The following is a 7599-nucleotide window of genomic DNA, read 5'->3' as shown; positions in this document are numbered from 1 at the left end:
GTTTTGATTGTTTATTAGAATCTCTTTTAAAAGCAAAAAAAATTGCTTTTAAGTCAAAACGTGCTGCTGTTCTCCATCTTGATCTCCCTAATAGGTGGACACTTTCTTCTATTTTGCTGAATACTGTCAGAGCCATTAGTAATTTAAATTCTTCATTAATGTTAAAGCAAACCCCCTATCACTAAAAATTGCTGATGTGGCTCAAATACTTTATAATTGCATAAACAATATTTAATTTGTGAAATAAAATATAACCTTATTTTTTAATTTTCATGGGTTTTTTTGACATGAAAAAATGATCAACATTTTAATTTTCTGACTAAAGAGATACTCTGAACCAGCCTATTTAAATAATTGCTATTACCTCAAGTTTAGAGCTGGTATTTGTGGTTTTTTGTGTTCTTTCTGTTCAAGAATTGAAATCAAGGTAACCGTGGTAGACTTTTTGTTGCTATGGAACTATTCATTATCTTACGATATGGGATACACAGAACAGAGACACAAAGGTTTGATTTCATAAACACAATATGAAGCTTTTAATCCTTTCATTCTTACTGCACAATTTATGTGGCTCACTAGTTTCCAGTACATTTTTTCTTCTCCAAGTGCATGTGCTGGATGTATTTTAAATATTTTCCTGAAGAAGATGAAGACATAAAGTATGAGTATGCATACATGCATGTATTTGTATGTGTGCCTGCATGTGCATTTGAATGTGTTCTCACATACATATGTGGTGGGTCTATCATTTTTCCCATGGTGTTTTTAAACATACCAGATTTAAAATCTAAAACTTGGAAATCACATAGAAAGACAATGTGCCTTGGTTAATGGAATGATGTTTTATGAGGTATTTATGGGGCATAAAAGTATTTTTTTAAAGTGTAGTGCAAAAGAAGCATTTTATGTGTCAGGCACCTGGGTAGATTCCTGAGCAAGTGGAATCGGCTACAAGGAAAAAGGAACCAGGTCATAAAATGCACATAGCAAAACAGGGGAATGAAAATGGTGGGGAAATTTTCATGGCATTAGATTTTTAGTCTAGGCCCTGTTCATGGCCCTCATATTCCCTCTGTGGAGAGCTGTGTTTCATCTGTACTGCAGTCGTCCAGGTGGTGGAGTGAAAGGAATCTCCATAGCCACATGGATGGAAGGCAGAGCAGGCTTTGTCCCACTTATAACACTTTTCAGGCTCTTAACCCTACTGTGTGACAGTCTACAGCTAATTATCATGTAAGAACACTTCATATTTTGGAGAACAAGGGGGAAAAAAAAAAAAAAGGTTTCAGTGTAGTATGATTTATTTATTTATTTATTTATTTATGTTGATATCTACCTCAGCTTAAAAATACTACTGATAAATAAAAGTAGACTGCAAGACAGAACATGCAGGAAACAAAACTGTGCCAGGGACAAGATCTCACCAAGGAAAGACTACTAAGAGCCTTTAGGGAATAATGGAGAAGCTATTATTTGGAAAGCCAAGCATGCTCCCTCAGCTGTGAGCTTGAGAGGGAGTGTGTATGCATGCACCTGAGTGCCTGTGTGCCATCTCAAATCAAAATTGCACTGCAGCTCTTGTGGGCTGGGGAAAGAGTTCCAGTGAAAAGGAAGTACTACCCAAACCAGCAAAGACTGTTGGGGATCACTTTGGACAGAGAAAGAGGACACACAGTAAAGACAAATTGAGATGCAGTCTGTGTGGACATGCAAAGAAACAGAGGCTAGGCTCAAAAATTCTGAACAAGGTGCAAGCAACCTGCTATACTGAGATGAGCAAGAATTCTATTTTCCTACATAGCTCCAGAGATAGTTGTGCTGGTCTGGAATATACTACTGTATACATTACATACTTCTTACTCTTTTCGTGGTTTTCTTGAAATAGTTTTTAAACCTCTGGTTTAAAACGATTCATAATGAATCAGAAGTCTAGCAAAAAAAATTTAGTCAGGAAGTCCTGAACTTCTGTTCTGACACGAATCTGAATGTTAATTGTGGGCTGGACCATAATTTTTTGTGCTGATTTTCCCAGCTTTAAAATGTGAATAAGACATATTATCCTACTGCAAATTGATGAAGACATTAGTCATACAAAAATTGAAAGAGCTAAGGAAGTGCAAAAACCTGTTGTTTTTCTGTTGTGATTTTCTCAGGAAAAGGTCAGCACTTTCTGTCAAGAGACAAACTGCTATTGGAGGAGATAAGGCAGGGACAATCGTTATTTGCTGAAGGAGCCTCAGAAGCAAGGTTGCACTTTCAATGTAGCTATGGCATAATTGCTTTAATGGACTCTTTAAATACTAAACCCTCATTCTCTCAAAAGAAAGGCCTGGTTTTAATTTTATTCTCACTATAGCTCCATACTTCGTGATAGGTTGGTATTGGCTTGAAAGCCCTACTAGCGTGAGCGTTTTAAGTTTAATTAATAGGCTCAATGAAGATACTTATGGAAGTATATTTCAGTCAGATTATTTTAGCTGACCTTCTGTGATGTCTTGCTATGAACCTAGCGCTTGTCTTCTAATGAGTCAATTAACTAATTTGATATAATAGGCTGTAATTTTCTGTGTTTAGTTTTATTTGCACAGCAATTTAAAAATACTTACCTGGGGTCTTAACGATGAGAGTGACTCAAAAGGGCATCTCAATTTGATGCAGCAGTGTAAACACATACTGCAAATGCAAAAGTACCAAGTTGAATGGTGAACGTGGACATAGATCATGCTCCTGTGAAGTCTAGTGTGTACAAATGTAAACAGATATACACCACATCTCAGGTGTTACTAAAAGTAGAAGGTCTTTCTTTGGATGTGCTGTAAGCCCTGAGAGATTGCAATTTCCCCTACTGGGCAACAGGAATGTAAATACAATCCCTGCATGATTGTAGAGAACACAACACTATGCTGTTCAGTGATGCCCAGTGCTCTGCTGTGAGGTCAGCATTCACAGTGCCTGGCAGCAGCCACTGCAGGTAGTGGCTTTTGAATAAAAGGTCATGTTTTTCAATAGCCTCATTCTGACTGAAAGCCTGAAAGCTTCTTGGAACTTCTTGATCTCTGCAGTATAAAATCAGAAATAAACGAGAAACAGTCTGACAAGTAGACATACAGTCTGCAAAAATCTCTTCAGGATGCCAGTTCCCATGTTCATTTCAGACCTAGAGAGAAATCCTAGCCCAGCAGATGTTGGTGTGAGTTTTTAATTTACTTCAGCGGATTCAAGATTTATCCTTTATATTCTAAGACTAAAATCTTTGAAACCCACTTCTCCCTAGGTGCTCTGGGAGTTTATTGTTACTGTAATTGAAGTCAGCACTCCCCCCAAAGTACTGAGTAAAAAGCACTCCAGCTGGGTAAGAATTAGACCTTATAATTAGGGATTGTCGGACAGATGGAATCACAGTCCACCCAAACCAGAATGTGCTTATTACTGGAAAAAGCTCTGATTCCATATTAGTATGTTTCATAAGACCTGAATTCTAGATTTGTTTTACTCTTTTTAAGCAATTTTGCCTTCCCTGTCTGGAACACAGTACAGTGCAGGTAGGATTCATCTTATGTGGCTTTACACTGCAACAGCATGAGTCCATGCTGGTTACTTAGGCTCCTTTTTTTCTCTGTAAAGCATAATAGAGCTCTCAGAGTATGGTTCTCCTGGTCTGTTTCAGATGCAGGAAGAGACTTAAATGGTGCTCATAAAATTCTCAATCTTCCTTCAGAGAAGAAAATCTGTAGCAGAAATCCACTCTCCAATACTCTGCATTTTGGCAGAGTATCTCATTTGTGTTCTTACTTGTTCTGCTCCCTCTGCTTGCACGTGAATTCTGATGCTGGGTTTCCCTCTGTGACTAGAGATGGAGGGATCATCTCTCTGCTGACTGATTCGGCCCAGCCTGGAACCTTATTTCCCAAGAAGAACATTTTTAAAAGATCATTAAACTAAAATGTACAAACATTAATAATTTAAAATTATCAAAGTTATTATCAAAACTTTGACCCCAAGTGAAGTGTGGATACTCTGACCTAGAATGAAGGGGTGAATACAGATTTTTAGCAAAAAAGGAAGTCTCTGTTATATACACATAAAGAAATCTCAAAATAAAAGAGTTATTTAGACATAAATGTTTTGAAAGTGAAATGCTTTGGTGTTAAAAAAAAAGTTTTTTAAAAAAACTGTTGTTTAAAATCCACTTCTGTGTCTGCTGGGTTGACTGGAGTTTCACTCCTGTGTATATCCAAGCACATATATATATATCTCAAATTAGGAATCAACCTACCCTTCTCATCTACAGAAGATGATCCAATAGATGTCCAGATCATACCGTGGCCCCCACAAAGGACAGTTGGAACTTGTAAAAAGTTTTTAATTGCCATCACAGTAGTTAGGGCATTCAGTGATGAGTTAGACATAAGACCCTTCAGTGAAAAGTAGTAATTTACACATAGTATCTTCCAATGTAAAAAGTTGAAAGGGGTTTGCCTTAGAAACTCCAATTTTCTAGTGCAGATGCTACAGAGACATGCTTCCAAGTCAATGTTTTGAATGCAACTGCAATGTTGAAAACAGCCCTCAACTTCCCAGTAGAGTGCTCTAAGCATTTTGCTAGTGGCCAAACCAGAGCATGTGAGACAGGGGAGGGTTTCTGTGTAACATTTTCTTTGGAAATGCAGGTGTGGCCTGGAAAAGGTGCCAAACTCTTGGGGAGAGTTCATAGTGACAAGTCTTGGCAGAAGAAGTCAGCTCCTTTCTGAGCAGTGTTAAGTTCAGGCACACTGCTTTCTGCTGGCATGCTCTGCTGAGTTCCCTGGATGGCTCCTGCTCAGTTCCAGTAAATAACTTTCTTTACGCATTTCCTTGTAGCACAAAGGCTGAGATCCCTGCTCAGGCCTGGGAACTCCAGTGCAAGACAGAGCACATTGTGCATTTCATCCTTAATTTCTCTGGGTTCAGATTCCTACCTGCAAAAGCTAGAAGAGTACGGAGACTAATTAGGCACTAAACCCATAGGAAGCTATTGTAGACGGTCTTGAGATAACACCTTACTCAAATAAACAACTTAAAAATAAAATAGAAAACTTGGAAAATAATAATAAAAAACTTCTTTAAGTAGACTTGGTGAGATCTACTTGCTGCAATGAATTAATTGTGGTTTGGTACCCAGTTCATTCAACAACCAAACAGTGCCTAATATACTTTCATTAATTTAACCAAGACAGGCTGTGCAGGAGTATAGTGAGGGATTCAGCCACCTGCTTTATACTAGTTTACAGTATTAAGTCATCAATATGAGGAAATTACACAAAATTATGAGGGATCATCAATATTGCATCTTTTTCAGCATCACAGTGAACCAAATTCTGCAATCAGCAAATAATTACATGCTTTTGCAAGAAGAATGCCCATACTTCAGTTTAATTTTGTGAATGGGTAAAGATATGAACAATCAGCTTTGCATATACCAACAATTCCATTCTTGCAAAAGTCCATGTTTGCATTTCATCATAAAATGAAAAAAAACAACCCAACACCTCTGCAAAAACAGGTCTTATAAGTAGTTCAGAACCACTGGGCGTGAGAACACGAGAATGGCATAATTCCTCTAATTCACTTTCTGCACTTCAACTGAATCTGTCTCCAATGAAGCAGTTTTGGCAAAGTTTATCAATAAAACAGGAAAAAAATATACATTTTCTAAAAGGCATGGATATATTTATGCTCCGTATATGTAGCTTATAGAACTCTATCTGCTTTATTAAGCCTACAAAGTGGAAACTAGACACTGAGGGCATATACAAAATGCCCTTGTACAACAGCAGTATTTCCTGGAGTAGAATCTTTGAAGCCCAGCAAGAAGTTAATTGCCATTGAGAGGTATGGTGTCCTCCTGCCACCACAACCAAATGATGGGGGCAGGTTGCATTTCATGGTACGTTCACAAGTCATATCTTGACAACTTTTCTTCTCACCTAGAAACTATTTTTATTTAAATTTTTTTTTCTGTTTTTGTTATTACAGCTTTTAAATTTATTTCTATTTGGTTGGAAACCAGGAGCAGCTACTGCCCTTGTTCTCATGGCAGATGGATTCCCAAATCTGGTGCTCCTCAAGACCTTCTAGCTACCTCTCCCTTGCCACTTCTTCCCACCTATGGACACTCACCTACTGAAATGGATGTTCCCAAGAGGAGAAGGATGAACAGGATCTTCTGCAGGGCTGGGTGTGTACCTCAGAGACATGGGAAAAAGAAGGGTCCAGAAGTTATCTGGAGTAGGTAACTTTCTTCTCCAGCAAACAAAGGAAAGAAATTAAGATCCTACAGGAAGACAAGGTAGACTGTAGAAGGTTCTGAACATTGAGATCAGGCAGGGAAGCATGAGAATTAGTGAGTGGAGAGAAAGGCTTTGTACTTGTACAGTATCTCTAAGCCCCACTGCTTCTGTCCATTTTGCTGAGGCCTCAAACCCTCAAAACCTCTGCTGATCCCTTCTGTGTCTCATTCCCTGATGTTCACCTCTCATTCTCTCAAACTATGGATGTCTCAATCCTGGATCCTCCCCTTCAGGCCTCACCTCCTTTCACCTCCCAAATCTGGGCTGATTCATTCTCGGTCTCATTCTTTAGTGCTCACTTCCCCATATAACTTGTATTACAGAAGCAAACCTGAAGTGCAGGTCAAGCCTTGATGCTGTTTTTCTGTTCTCACATTCTGGCCTTATCAGTTAGAAAAGTACTTGGCTGTATACAAGGGAATTGAAGTCACAGATTATCATTGTCAGTGGAATGCTGCCTCTAGAAACAGAAGGCGGAGGAGATGGAAGAGCTCAGGGTCATATTATGAAAAAAAACCACAAAAGGGCATGTTTTGAAGAAAAGCGGAAAAACTGTAAGGAGAAAGTAATCTGTGAAGAGGTACCTCCAAAGCCATGTAGTGTCAGTACCTTCAAAATTTAACTCTCTTAAGGTCAAGTGGTAGTGGTTAGTACAGGTGGAGCCAAGGCTCCAAATTCTCCCCAATCACAGCAAGATCTCGCTGTGACAAAGTGGGATTTGGGTGAATTCTCCTCAGATCCCTCAGCCCCTGTGGCTGCTGCTGAGCGCAGTGATGATGCCTCATGTCCTCAGACTCAGCAATGTCCTCCCATCTGCTAACAGAGAGCAGCAGCAGCAACTGCATCTGCCCGTGGATGTGCTTTGCTGCAGGAAGCTGGCAGGGAAGCTCTTCTCCATCCCACAAACCCAGTATACAACTCTAGTTTTACTTTGTTTTCTTACACCTCCTGTTTTTCATGATTTATGGCTACAGCGTCCCATTACGATTTGTGGTAAGTCAACAGTTGGGGCCCACCATAAAGGACCTAACTCAAGGGCCAAGTTCCATCTGAAAACCGGCGACAGCACACGTAACACATTGCGTACCGCTTCTCATTGGATAAGGTACAGGCAGAATAACTTTTACCGTCACTTGAAAGACACTTGAAAGGAACAACCTCACTGAACGTACGTAAGTCATTTGGGCCGATGTGTCCCAGGTTTTTGCGGGACGCGGCGGGGAGGACGGGCCGTGCCCGTCCCCGGGCTCCCCCGGGCACGGCGGGCGCT

Source organism: Chaetura pelagica, unplaced genomic scaffold (assembly GCF_000747805.2).
Source record: "Chaetura pelagica isolate M959 unplaced genomic scaffold, ChaPel_1.0 scaffold68, whole genome shotgun sequence".
Lineage (NCBI taxonomy): Eukaryota > Metazoa > Chordata > Aves > Apodiformes > Apodidae > Chaetura > Chaetura pelagica.
The sequence above is the reverse complement of the archived record's forward strand: the minus strand, read 5'-3'. Positions refer to the sequence as shown.